We start from the raw sequence: 14,241 nt of genomic DNA, 5'->3' as shown, positions 1-14,241 counted from the left end.
GAAGTGGGTCTAGGGTGACAGGTAAGGTGGAGGTGATATGATCCTTGACTAGTCTCTCAAAGAACTTCATGATGACAGAAGTGAGTACTAAGGGGCGATAGTCATTTAGTTCAGTTACCTTTGCTTTCTTGGGTACAGGAACAATGGTGACCATCTTGAAGCATTTGGGGACAGCAGACTGGGATATGGGAGAAATTGAATATGTCCGTAAACACACCAGTAAAGCAAACTGAGACAGCTTTTACTCTAGGATTTTGTGCTTAGCTCTATTCCACTTATTTTTATCCCCAAAACATAGTCATTGCCAATGCCACCATACCCATAACATGATGCAGCCACCATCATTATTGAAAATATGAAGTGTGGTACTCAGTGATTTGTTGTGTTGGATTGAGGACTTAAAGTAAACATTTTGCCACATTTTTTTCAGTTATACTTTAGTGCCTTAGGATGCATGTTTTGAAATATTTTTATTCTGTACAGACTTCCATCTTTTCACACTTTAATTTAGGTTAGTATTGTGGAGTAACTCCAATGTTGTTGATCCATCCTCCGTTTTCTCCTATCATAGCCATTAAACTCTGTAACTGTTTTAAAGTCACCATTGGCCTCATGGTGACATTCCTGAGCGGTTTCCTTCCTCTTCGGCAATTAAGTTAGGAAGTTATTTTTACCCATCTGCCCTTATTTGCGAGGCATTGGAAAACCTCCCTGTTTTTTGTGATTTGTATTTGTACGAACCTTGCTGTCTGTCTCTGACATTTGAAACATAGTTTGAATATTCAAATTCGATTTCCAGCTGTCCCATAGTAATGAACGTGTCGGGAGTAGGGACGAGACAGACAGGCAGGTAACGTTTCTCAACCAGTTAAAATCATGAATCAGCATATTTTTTATTCAAAGAAATGTCAATTGAAAAAAGGTCAAACGAAACAAAGTGCAGCTAGTTTGCAGTCTTTCCAGCTTCCATTTATGTGATTGTGTTAGCTGTGTTTTTGGCTAGCTCCTCTGAACAACAGTTTCCTGACATTTTCTATGCCAGGCGAAATCGCGCCCCATTAGCTCATTGTTATGGATGTGTCCAAATAAACAAATGCAAATGCAGCTATTTTGATGTTGTTCTGGCTGCACATTTTGCCGTGACTGTACGTTAGCCGTAGTTGGCTAGCTAGCAAACAAAGGATAAGAACGTTGCCAGCCAGTATGGTAATAGAACATTTAGAACAAACGATTGGGTCACGTCCATAGATACAGAACAAAAAGACTGAACGACTGGGTCGCATCTCTAGAAACCGAACCAATAGAACGAACGACCAGCCGGCTTGGGAAGCAACCTTAGATTTGTGTCAGGACTATATCTTGTGGAAGTATGAAATAGTATGATTAAATACATTAAAAAAAAAATGAAAATATGTCAATAATTATTTGAATATGTTGGTAACCCGTTTTATAAAAGTGATAATTCCCTCAAAAAGACAGTGTTTGGTGGATATATTGGCACGGTTTGCTAACACTGGCTTCGAGGGCATTATCACTTAATTGTATGTGTGGGGTACAGAGATGAGGTAGTAATTAAAAATAATGTCAAACACTATTATTGCACACAGTGTGAGTCCATGCAACTTATTATGTGACTTGTTAAGCACATTTTTACTCCTGAACTTATTTAGGCTTGCCATAACAATGGGGTTGAATACTTATTGACTCAAGACATTTCAGCTTTTCATTTTTAACCAATTTGTTTAAAAAAATGTAAAAACATAATTGGAGCTGAGGGGCAGTGTTTTTACAGTAAATGCCATTTTGCCTGAGGCTGATGCCGTGCAGGTGTTTGTACACATGCATATACACACACTCTTGTTCAAATAAACACATACAACAACACACACATACATGTATAGTGCCAGAAGGCACACAAACATATACAGTTGGCATTGCTGTTATGATTTTAGTTGTCCTTGATGTCCTTTGTTTTTTTGTGTTTTTTAATTGTATTTTTTTGCATTGTTGTTTGCTGTTTTCTTCTGTCTTTTTCTTTTTTCTCTTTTGTTCATTCTCTTGGTTGTTGGTGCATTGGGGGGTCCCTAGGGGTGGGGAATTAAATAATTGTATTTTTTATTTTTATTTTTATTCTTATGGTGGGGGGAATGTGGGAGGGGTCTCGAATGGTTGAGGGACAGCTATTGGGTAACTGTGGAGGGGGATCTTGGAGGGTACGGGTTCACGTTTTTTGGCCTGGTGGGAGATCTGTCAACGTGCCCTTGACCAGGGCATTGACCCTGGATGCTTCTGTGTGTCGCTCTGAATGGGAATCTGTTGGATGACTGGTATGGTGACGTTGTTGAGCGGCATCTCTGCAAGTATATTGTTTGTTTCGGATATTCAATATTTTTTTTAATGTAAAAAAAAATAAAACATAATTCCACTTTTGAAAAAGATTATTATTTATTTACCATAGCTAGGCCTAAAAGAGCCATGTTATTCCATGTAGGCTTCAAACACATAGGAATACCTGCTCTGGGAACATCCTAACCGCCACTATAAAGGGATTTAAATCTTCAGTAGGCCTAGGGTCTATAAATAATTGGTATAACATCGCAAAGGGAACTAAAACTTTATATAAAGTGCTTACAACTGAGTGAGTAGACCACACCTGAGAAGAGTATCTGAGTTTGCTACCTAATCAAAGGCGCTGGGGGCAGGCGCCCCAAACAAATAGCCTATTTCGTGCCCTAAAGGGGCAGGTGCTTTTCTGATCTTGCTACAGATGGCCCACTCTATGATATTTACAGATATTTTTATAATTTAAATCATGCTAAATGCTAAATTCCATGCTACATTTGCTACATTTCTCCAGCTCCACCCCACAGCTTTAGGCCTATAGTAGGCTAAACCAACTGGGGGGCTGCCTTTCAGGTGTCTTTTGAATTAAGGAGTCGGCCTTTAAAACGTGATAAACTAGGTAGGCCAGTGATTAGATCGGTGATTTGGTAGGGAGCCAGCCATGCAGAGTTGTGCTTGTCACTTTTTTGTGTCAAAAGATGACGAGCGTGAGGGAGCATGATGCTGCTGATAATGATAATGATGATAGGTAAGAGACTATTTATGTTTGATCTGAATATGTGGTCGGAGGCGCCATATGGATGGATGGTGTGACTCAATTGCAGTCAAAGGCCAAATTGAGCTCTGTACCACATCGCAGTGTGCCTCTCACATTTTGTAACAATGCGGAGGGCTCTGACATTATTATTGACGTTTATTGGTTGACGGTAGATGAGGGCGGGAAGTCCTGTATAAACACAAACTCACTTCCTTGACAACTTCCTTCATAACAGCTCTGTGCTGCTTCGAGAAGCGCCAGAAGTATGAATACCCTGACTTCTGCAGAGTCCATAAATGTTGCACGGCCAATGCAGTCACAGAATGACCAAGTAGCAACGTTAAAGAGGAGGATAACAGTGCCTGATAATCATAACCTAAACAAGTGCAAAAACAGTACACTTTAGAATCAGGCTCTCAAAATCAAATACTATTTTTCTGATGATGTTGACAATGAATCTAGACATATTTTAATTGTGATGTCATGTGTAAAATGTTGTTATGTCTTAGTTTAGTTTATTGAGCCTGGGGACAGTTCACAGATGTGTCTTGAACGTAGCTATTTGTAATATCATAATTAATAGGAGTCTAAATATCCTACAGTAGGTGACACATAATGTCTGAGGACATTCGTTTTTTTAAGCCTATTTTGAGTTACACCATGCCCAAACCGGAAGCGCGCGTGCACCATCATGAGCAAATTGATTTAGTACCCCCACACCAAACGCGATCACGACACACAGGTTGAAATATCAAAACAAACTCTGAACCAATTCTATTAATTTGGGGACAGGTCAAAAAGCATTAAACATTTACGTTGAGTTGTTGTTTTACCTGAAATGCACAAGGTCCTCTACACCGACAATTAATTCACATGTAAAACGGTAAATAGAATCATTTCTAGTCATCTTTCCTTCTTCCAGGCTTTTTCTTCTTTGGACTTCATATGGAGATTGGCATCTACTTTCATAATAAGGTGTATTACCACAACCGACCGACCTCAGTTCATCTTTCAATCACCCACGTGGGTATAACCAATGGTGACATATGGGTATCTGCTTCTATAAACCGATGTGGAGATGGGAGAGGCAGGACTTGCACAGCGTTCAGCGTCACAATTAGAACTAACTTCTATTTTAGCGCTTGGCAACGCAGACGTGCGTGCGAGCAGTGTGTCAACATGTTACTGTGATAATATTTTAGGCCAATAGGCCTAGGGCCTAGGCTACTGACTGGTATAGGCTAACCAATGGACTGCATGCTGACTTTGTTACCTTTTGGTGTAAATGAGATTTTGTACATTTTATTTTTTAATAGTCACAAACTAAGCCCTATCATTTGTCCACCAGAGCTTGAGAGGGGAGGATCCTCCTTATTGTCAAATGAACCCGATGGAGGATATGATGATTAAAGATGAGACAGAGACAAAGATTGAGGCCAAGAAAAACAAGACGGTATGATACCAAAAAGATCCAGAAAGCTATGTATACTGTTACAACCTGGCTCAAGATTGTAACAATGGGAAACCACACACTGAGTAACATAATAACAAAATGTATTTATTCCATATTTTAAAGTAAACACACAACAGTAATCAGATGAGGCATGAAGGTCAGTAAATTAGGTATCAACTGCCAAAGCCACAACAAAACAAAAGTTATGCATGGAGAGCGGAATCACTTGCTGAATGGGGAAACAGTGGCTTTATGCCACAGCTGAGCTTTCACAGGTGTGACCCATCAGCACTGATGACCCTCCCAGCTACGCCCACCTCTCCTACTCTGCCCACAAATCTCCTGCAGGAGGTAAGCACAGCAAAATCCAGTAGACAGAGCAGGGTGGGACCGTCACAATACATTTTCAGGCATTTTTGTAAATGAGCTTTTATTGTTTATCTAATCATGACATTGGGACATGTATTTGTTAGACATCTATCACTTGATTTCAGAGAGTTAACTAATAATGTTTGGTTGCAAAGTATGCTCTAATTCTCTCTCTCTCCCTCTCTCCCTCCCCTCCCGGAGGACCTGAACCCTAGCACCATGCCTCAGGACTACCTGGCCTGATTACTCCTGTCTGTCCCCAGTCCACCTGGATGTGCTGCTGCTCCAGTTTCAACTGTTCTGCCTGCGGTTATGGAACCCTGACCTGTTCACCAGATGTGCTACCTTGTCCCAGACCTACTGTTTTCGACTCTCTCTCTCTCACTCTGTCACTCTCTACCGCACCTACTGTCGCGACCACTGAATGCTCAGCTATGAAAAGCCAACTGACATTTACTCCTGAGGTGCTGACTTGTTGCACCCTCTACAACCACTGTGGTTATTATTTGACCTTGCTGGTCATCTATGAACATTTGAACATCATGAAGAATGATCTAGCCTTAATGGCCATGTACTCTTATAACCTCCAACCGGCACAGCCAGAAGAGGACTGGCCACCCCTCAGAGCCTGGTTCCTCTCTAGGTTTCTTCCTAAGTCCCAGCCTTTCTAGGGTGTTTTTCCAAGCCACCGTGCTTCTATATCTGCATTGTTTGCTGCTTGCGGATCTTTACATCTGCTGATGTAAAAATGGTTTTATAAATACATTTGATTGCTGTATATCTGCCTCACTCTCAAATAAGGAGTACTGCTAGGTTGTACTCAGTCAAATGTGATAAATAACTACATTTTTAATAAAGAACTGTACAAATGATACATTTGTGACATCAATATAATATTTTCTTTTTTATATGAATCAATACAGTAGTATGAGCTCTGTATGTAAAATATTTACATTTGACAGTATTGTCATTTAGCAGATGGTCTTATCCAGAGAGACTTAGAGTTAGTCCATTCATCTTCCGATAGCTAGATGAGACAACCACATATCACAGTTAAATAAACAGGATAGAAACATTCCATTCGAGCTAAACAATGGATTTATAGTATTTTGCAACAAAATCCATTTTAATACATGTCTAATCTATTAATACAAATCTGAGAACAGTCATATTTTACACACACATGAAGGTACCTAGTAGCAATAATTTTTGATTAAAAAAAACTGAAATGTGAAAAATTGGTGGATATAGCGTTTTGGAATGATACTCTTCAATTATACTTGACACATTGTCTGCATGCCCCCTTAGGAACAGATCTAGGATAAGCCTACAGTACCTTCGCTAAACTAACCTTAGATCTGCTATGAGACCTGTAATCTATTGTCTTCTAGGCCAAAAGGAAGACCAGTGGCCGAGCCAAGAAGACTTCAGTGGAGCAGGACAGCACCACTGGTGCAGGTCAGATGGTTGTTTTATGTTGGGTGCAGGTTGTGTTGAAATGCACAGTAGGTAAAAAGAGGATAATTGTGTGAGTCTCAATGTCTTTGTCTCCTTCCATTCATCAGCACTGATCAGAGAAGATATGATAAGTGAAAGCAATATGGTGGAAGTCACACCTATAAGTCAAGTTAGTTAAGATTCAACTTTATATTTCTCTTTGTGGTTCCCCAGAGTCCTCTCAGGTACCCAGGTATGGTTTCATGGACCTGAGGTCTATCATTGAGCAGCTGGAGAAGGAGGCTCAGAGGACTGTAATGCCTTCTCTTAATATAGAGAGAGGCTGCACTCCAGTCCTCCTCAACTTCCTGGGTCTAACTGATGAGTATGTCCCATGTCTTTCACTAACCTTACATAAAACAACATACAAGCTCTAACCCTAACCAAAAACAAATTGTGTACTTGGTAATCACTTTTAATAGAATAGACACATTTGTTCTACTTAATATAATTTATTTGTTTACATAATGGCTATCTGGCGACTCCGTAACTTCATTAACACCAGTGAACACTAACTTAATTATGTTTATTTTTTTATCCAGCCAATGGATCGTTTTCCAGCATGTCATGAAGAATAATGTACACTGAGTGTACAAAACATTAAGGACATACCATAGGCTGACCAGGTGAATCCAGGTGAAAGCTATGATCTCTAATTGATGTCACTTGTTAAATCCACTTCAACCAGTGGAGATGAAGGGAAGGAAACAGGATAAATAAGGACTTTTAAGCCTTGAGACAATTGAGACATGGATTGCGTATGTGTACCATTCAGAGGGTGAATGGGCAAGACAAAGGATTTAAGTACGTTTGAATGGTAGTAGGTGCCAGGCGCACCGATTTGTGTCAAGAACTGTAACACTGCTGGATTGTTCACGTTGAACAGTTTCCTGGGTGTATCAAGAATGGTCCACCACCCAAAGGACATCCAACCAACTTGACACAACTGTGGGAAGCATTGGAGTCAACATGGGCCAGCGCCTCTGTGGAATTCTTTCGACAACTTGTGGAGTCAATTTGTAGAGTGCAACTCAATATTAGGAAGGTGTCCTTAATATTTTGTACACTCCGTGTAAGTCTCTTCACATAGTGTTCTGGGAAAAAGTAATGCATTACATGGGGAATAGGATTTTATCTGAGAGGCTAGACTTATTTAAGATACTGACAAAACACAACACTGTTTGTTAGGCACAGCTGGCATTCAAGCAGCTCTCCATGCTGTGCCTGAAGATCGTTAAGATCGTGACCCAGATGGCCCTCAAGATTCCGTTGCCAGTGCTGGCTTGTATCCTTGGGATGAATCTGAGGAGCGGGGAGACCTCCCCAGAGTTCCAGTGCTCTCTGGCAGGGTCTGACACCTCCTCTGTCCTCAGCCTAGAGGATGGAAGGCTGCTGGCTCGTGAGATGAAAAACTGGCCTAATGAGATAATGAGGAACGGCAGCGGAGGGCGCCGCTCAAGATCCTTTCGTAAATCCACATCACCATGTTACTCCCGTAAGAGGTATGTTCACAGTAATGTTTCTACATTGCATTCTACATTATTTTACGATCCTAGCATCCAAAAAATAAAATAATAATAACTAAATACCTTATTACATAAGTATTCAGACCCTTTGATATGAGACTCGAAATTAAGCCAGGTGCATCCTGCTTCAATTGATCATCCTTGAGATGTTTCTACAACTTAATTGGAGTCCACCTGTGGTAAATACAAATGATTGGACATGATTTGGAAAGGCACACAGCTGTCTATATAAGGTCCCACAATTGACAGTGCATGTCAGAGCAAAAACCAAGCCATGAGGTCGAAGGAATTGTCCGTAAAGCTCTGAGACATGATTGTATAGAGGCACAGATCTGGAGAAGGGTACCAAAACATTTCTGCAGCATTGAAGGTCCCCAATAACACAGTGACCTCCATCATTCTTAAATGGAAGAAGTTTGGAACCACCAAACCCTTCCTAGAGCTGGCCACCTGGCCAAACTGAGCAGTCAGGGGAGAAGGTCCTTGGTCAGGGAGGTGACCAAGAACCCGATGGTCACTCTGACTGAGCTCCAGAGTTCCTCTGTGGAGATGGGAGACCATTCCAGAAGGACAACAATCTCTGCAGCACTTCACCATTCAGGCCTTTATTGTAGAATGGCAAGATGGAATCTACTCCTCAGTAAAAGACACATAACAGCCCACTTTGGTGTTTACCAAAAGGCACCTACAGTAAAGGACTCTCAGACCATGATTCTCTAGTCTGATGAAACCAAGATTGAACTCTTTGGCTTGAATTCCATGCTTCACGTCTGGAGGAAACCTGGCACCATCCCTACGGTGAAGGATGGTGGTGGCAGCTGCATGCTCTGGGGACGTTTTTTAGCGTCAGGGACTGGGAGACTAGTCAGGATCGAGGCAAAGATGAACGAAGCAAAGTACAGATGAAAGAAAATCTGCTCCAGAGCGCTCAGGACCTCAGACTGGGGCGAAGGTTCACCTTCCAACAGGACAACGACCCTAAGCACACAGCCAAGACAATGCAGGAGTGGCTTCGGGAAAAGTCTCTGAATGTCCTTGAGTGGCCCAACCAGAGCCTGGACTTGAACCTGATCGAGCATCTCTGGAGAGACCTGAAAATAGCTGTGCAGCGACTCTCCCCATCCCACCTGACAGAGCCTGAGAGGATCTGCAGAGATGAATGGGAGAAACTCCCCAAATACAGGTGTGCCAAGCCCGAGAAGACTCGAGACTGTAGTCACTGCCAATGGTGCTTCAACAAAGTACTGATTAAATGGTCTGAATACTTATGTAAATGTGATATTTCAGTTTTTTATTTTTTATTAATTTGCAGAAATGTCAAAAATTCTGTTTTTGCTTCATCATTAAGGGGTATTTTGTGTAGATTAATGAAGGAAAAAAACTATTTAATGCATGTTAGAATAACGCTGTAATGTAACAAAATGTGGAAAAAGTCAAGGGGTCTGAATACTTTCTGAATGCACTGTATGTAGTGGAGGTTGTTTGGTTTACTACACTGGCATGATAAACCATCAGTGTACTCATTTTGGTCTTCAGAATCACGGATGACCCAGGTTCAATACTCAGTCACACCATGCAGGGTGAACATTATTAAGCCCCTAATGGACCCTTTGACCAATGAGGTCCTTAATGCTACTGTGGAGACTATGGACAGAGTCTGTATTACCGGAAAACAGTGATGGAGTTTCAAGACCTCAACAGTGGTCTCATGGGGATTTACTGTGAGAACATCAAAGGAAAAGCTTTGGTTAACGGCTAAGACCATCTGCACCAATGTGCAGAATAAACGTAAAGATTTCCTCATAGGGCTGAAGCCATCAGGTCCTAAACAAACAGCAAAGGCTTCAAAGTCCTCTTCCAAATAGACTTATACAATTCCTGGTCACTATCCAGAGAATGGCTGATGAATACACCCAGGGAGCTTCTTCAGATCAACGACATGGTGGGAATGATGTTGAAGGAAGAAGAGAGAAGTGAGGGTGACAGTTAACAAGTTCAAGAAACACCCAGGACCCAATCATCATTGTCCACATCTTCAAGGGGTCATAGTTGCTTGTCCAGATCTAAAGGGTGACAGAGACAGAGCCAGAGATCAAACTCCCTGACACTCCCATCCCCAATGAGGTGCCTGATGTGAAGTTTCCCATCGTAAGGAGTTCTATCATTGACACCAGCAACATCCATCAATGACAAGAGAAAGAACGTGATGACAATCGCGGACACCCTAATGGAGGCTGTCCACCCAGAGATGGCAGTGCAGATCTTACTGTAGTCAGTAGTTAGCGCCTGTATACCGCACCAGTCACTTGATGAGGGACATGATCATCAACAGATCATCAGTAGTTAGAGCCTGTATACCGCACCAGTCTCTTGATGAGGGACATGATCATCAACAGATCATCAGTAGTTAGAGCCTGTATACCGCACCAGTCTCTTGATGAGGGACATGATCATCAACAGATCATCAGTAGTTAGAGCCTGTATACCGCACCAGTCTCTTGATGAGGGACATGATTATCAGTAGTTTCTGTAGAAATAGAGCCTGTAATACAGTATCACACAAACAACTGCTGGCAAACTATCATGCAGTACGCCAAGGCAATATGAAATTGACAGTAAAACTTGTCAAATCTACTATCTAGACCTATTGGTATATAGCGTATTCGGGAAAGTATTCAGACCACTTGACTTTTCCCACATTTTGTTGTTACAGTCTTATTCTAAAATGGATTACATAGTCGTCGTCCCCTTCAACAATCTACGCACAGTACCCCATAATGACAAAGCAAAAACAGGTTTTTAGATTTTGAATCCATTTTAGAACAAGACTGTAACGTAACAAAATGTGAAAAAAGTCAAGGGATGTGAAAACTTTCCGAATACACTGTATAATCCTTCGCAGAGGTGTCTGTGAAGCGCCATTGCTGCTTCGCTAATTCTCCCCTCATCATGGGGGTTGGATCAGGAAGGATCATTCACTAGCACGTCGATCATCCCAGGTAATTCCTGTTACTCTTCAACTGCCTTGGAGCAGAGCACCACTACCAGCTCTTTCAGCTCATCATGGGTGCTGATCACATGGATGCCTATTAGCTTAAGGCAGCTCCCCGCACTTCTCTGATTCAGAGGGGTTGGGTTAAATTCAGAAGACACATTTCGATTGAATGCATTCAGTTGACTAGGTATCCCCTTTTCCTTTCCCTACAAAGATACAGTCAGCATTTTCACTAGGGTGATGTTGAAACAGGTCATGTAGACCACTTCAGCAGCCCAGGATGTAGACTATGGAGAACATGCCGAGGTGTTGTCACGCACAAACAGCAGCCGACCATCGAGTGCCAAAGCCTCGCCTCGATCCTCCACTCCTTCTGGCAGCATGGGGACCTCTGGAGTACTAACAGGAGTTGATACTGACAGCAGCTCTGGCCACCTGAGGGAAGTCTCAACCACCCCAGACATCAGCACTGCCACTGTATTCATTCTGAAATTCTGAGTTCTCCTCTGCATCCAGCTGCTCCATGTCTCAGGAACATCCCCAGGGCATGAGTATCCACAGGGTGTTCAGGGCTGTAAATAAGGACCTACTGGAAGAATGTGGATCTTGTAACCCCCTCCAAGCAGCCATGGCTGCCCAGGACCCTGCTTTCGAGAGAGTTCTGGTAAAATCCCTGGGAATACATTGAGGCCTCGAGATCTTCATCAACTGACCCAGCAGACCAGCCTCCTGTAGCCACACAGACTAAAGCAGAGATGGAGGCTCAGCAGAAACGAGGGAGCATCGTTTGTTTTCCAATTACCAAAATTAGGATCAACTTCAAGGTACAGCAGAGAGATTTGTTGTATTTTTGTTTCAATTAGTGGGTGATATTGATGTTGTTGTTGATGTTATTATGATATTGGTGTTATTGATGTGGGTATGGATGAGACAAATACATGAGATGCATGTAACGTCTGCTTCCAACTCATACTCTCAAACACGTAGATCTCCTGAATGCAGCTCACTTTTCAGCCCACTTTCCAGCTCACACTCTCAAACACCTAGATCCCCTGAACGCAGCTCACTCTCCAGATCCCAATCATACGAATTCTAATCACCTGTTCACACACATGTATGTCACTATCACACACTATTTAGTTCAGTTCTTTGCACCCCATCACTGTGAGGTATTGTTTGTTTTGTGACACATGTCTTTCAGAGTGCTGGGTTTCCCGTGAGTTACTCCTCCCGTGTATGATAGTTTTTTCCTGCCTCACTAACGACGCCTTTTGCCTGTTCCCTGCCTATACTTTAGCCTATTGGATTTCCTGTTATCAACCTATTGCCTGATCTCCCGGACTATGTTACTAGCCTTTTCCCTGCCTGTACTGTTGCCCTTTTGGACCCCCTGTGTATGACCTTCTGCCTGCCCCTGGACTCAGCTACCTGCTTCCTCCTGTGTATGACCTTCTGCCTGCCCCTGGACCCAGCTACCTGCCTCCTCCTGTGTATGACCTTCTGCCTTCCCCTGGACCCAGCTACCTGCCTCCTCCTGTGTATGACCTTCTGCCTGCCCCTGGACCCAGCTACCTGCCTCCTCCTGTGTATGAACGTCTGCCTGCCCCTGGACCCAGCTACCTGCCTCCTCCTGTGGTCCTTTGCAATAAACACCTGCTGCGCTTGAAACCAGCTCTCTGTCTCCCCTCGTGTTCATTACAATATATCTGTTATTCAACACCAAATTGTTGCTCTTGGGTTCGGATAATTGTTTTATTTGATTTATTAGGATCCCCATTAGTCGACGCCAATAGCGACAGCTAGTCTGTGGTCCGGCACATAACGAAAAATACATTACACACAAAAGACTTCACAATTTCTGTACATTCAAAAACATGAACATGTTGTGTGTGTGTGCATCTATCAGTTACATGTCAGTACATACACACAACAAGTAGGTCACATGGGGGAGAGGCCTTGAGGTGTTGCTTTATTGTTTTTTAAACCAGGTTTGCTAGTCAGTTGCACTATATAAGATGGGAGTACCATGCACTCATTGCTCTGTATAATATTGTACATTTCTTTGAGTTTGTTCTGGACCTGGGGACTGTGAAATGACCTGGTGGGGTAAGTGTGTGTGTCAGTACTTTGTGTAAGTTGAATATCTAAACAATTTGGAATTTCCAACAACATCGTTTCTTATAAAAACAAGAAGTGATGCAGTCAGTCTTTCCTCAACTCTCAGCTAAGAGAGACTGGCAGCATAGTATTAATGTTAGCCCTCTGATTATAATGAAGAGCAAAACATGCTATTATGTTCTGGGCCAACTGACAAAGAACTGACACTAGGCTGTTCTTTGCAGCACTTGACCATATGACTGGACAGTAATCGAGATAAGACAAAACTAGAGCCTGCAGGACTAGCTTTGTCAAGTGTGGTGTCAACAAAGCAGAGCATCTCTTTATTACGGACAGACCTCTCCCCAGCTATACAACCATTAAATCTTTATGTTTTGACCGTGAAAGTTTACAATCTAAGGTAACACCAACTAATTTAGTCTCCTCAACTTGTTCAACAGCCACACCATTCATTACTAAATTCAGCTAAGGTCTAGAGCTTAGGGAATGATTTGTACCAAATACAATACTCTTAGTTTTAGAGATGTTCAGGACCAGTTTTTTTTACTGCTCACCCATTCTAAAACAGACTGCAACTCTTTGTTAAGGGTTTCAGTGACTTCGGTTGCAGATGTGTATATTGTTGAATCATCAGCATACATGGACACACATGCTTTGTTTAATGCCAGTGGTAGGTCAATGGTAAAAATAGAAAAGAGTAGAGGGCCTAGAGAGCTGCCCTGCTGTACACCACACTTTAGAGAAGCTTCCATTAAAGAAAACTCTGATTTCTATTAGATAAATACTTTAGCTCTGAATCCACGATATGGCAGAGATTGAAAAGCCATTACACATATGTTTTCTTAACAACAGGTCATGGTCAATAATATCAAAGGTTGCACTGAAATCTAACAATACAGCTCCCACAATCTTCTTATTATCAATTTCATTCAACTAATTATCAGTCATTTGTGTCAGGGCAGTATGCATGCTGAAAGTATGTTGTTAATTTGTTTACAGAGAAATAGCATTGTATTTCTTCCAACAGTCTGCTAAGAGCTGGCAGCAAGCTGATAGGTCTGCTGTTAGAACCAGCAAAGGCCGCTTTACCACTCTTGGGTAGCAGAATGACTTTGGCTTCCCTCCAGATCTGAGGACAAAGACTTTCCTCTAGGCACAGATTAAAATATGACAGATAGGAGTG

The sequence above is a fragment of the Oncorhynchus masou genome, chromosome 15 (assembly GCF_036934945.1).
Source record: "Oncorhynchus masou masou isolate Uvic2021 chromosome 15, UVic_Omas_1.1, whole genome shotgun sequence".
NCBI classification, from domain to species: Eukaryota; Metazoa; Chordata; class Actinopteri; order Salmoniformes; family Salmonidae; genus Oncorhynchus; species Oncorhynchus masou.
This window is presented reverse-complemented; position numbering follows the sequence as displayed.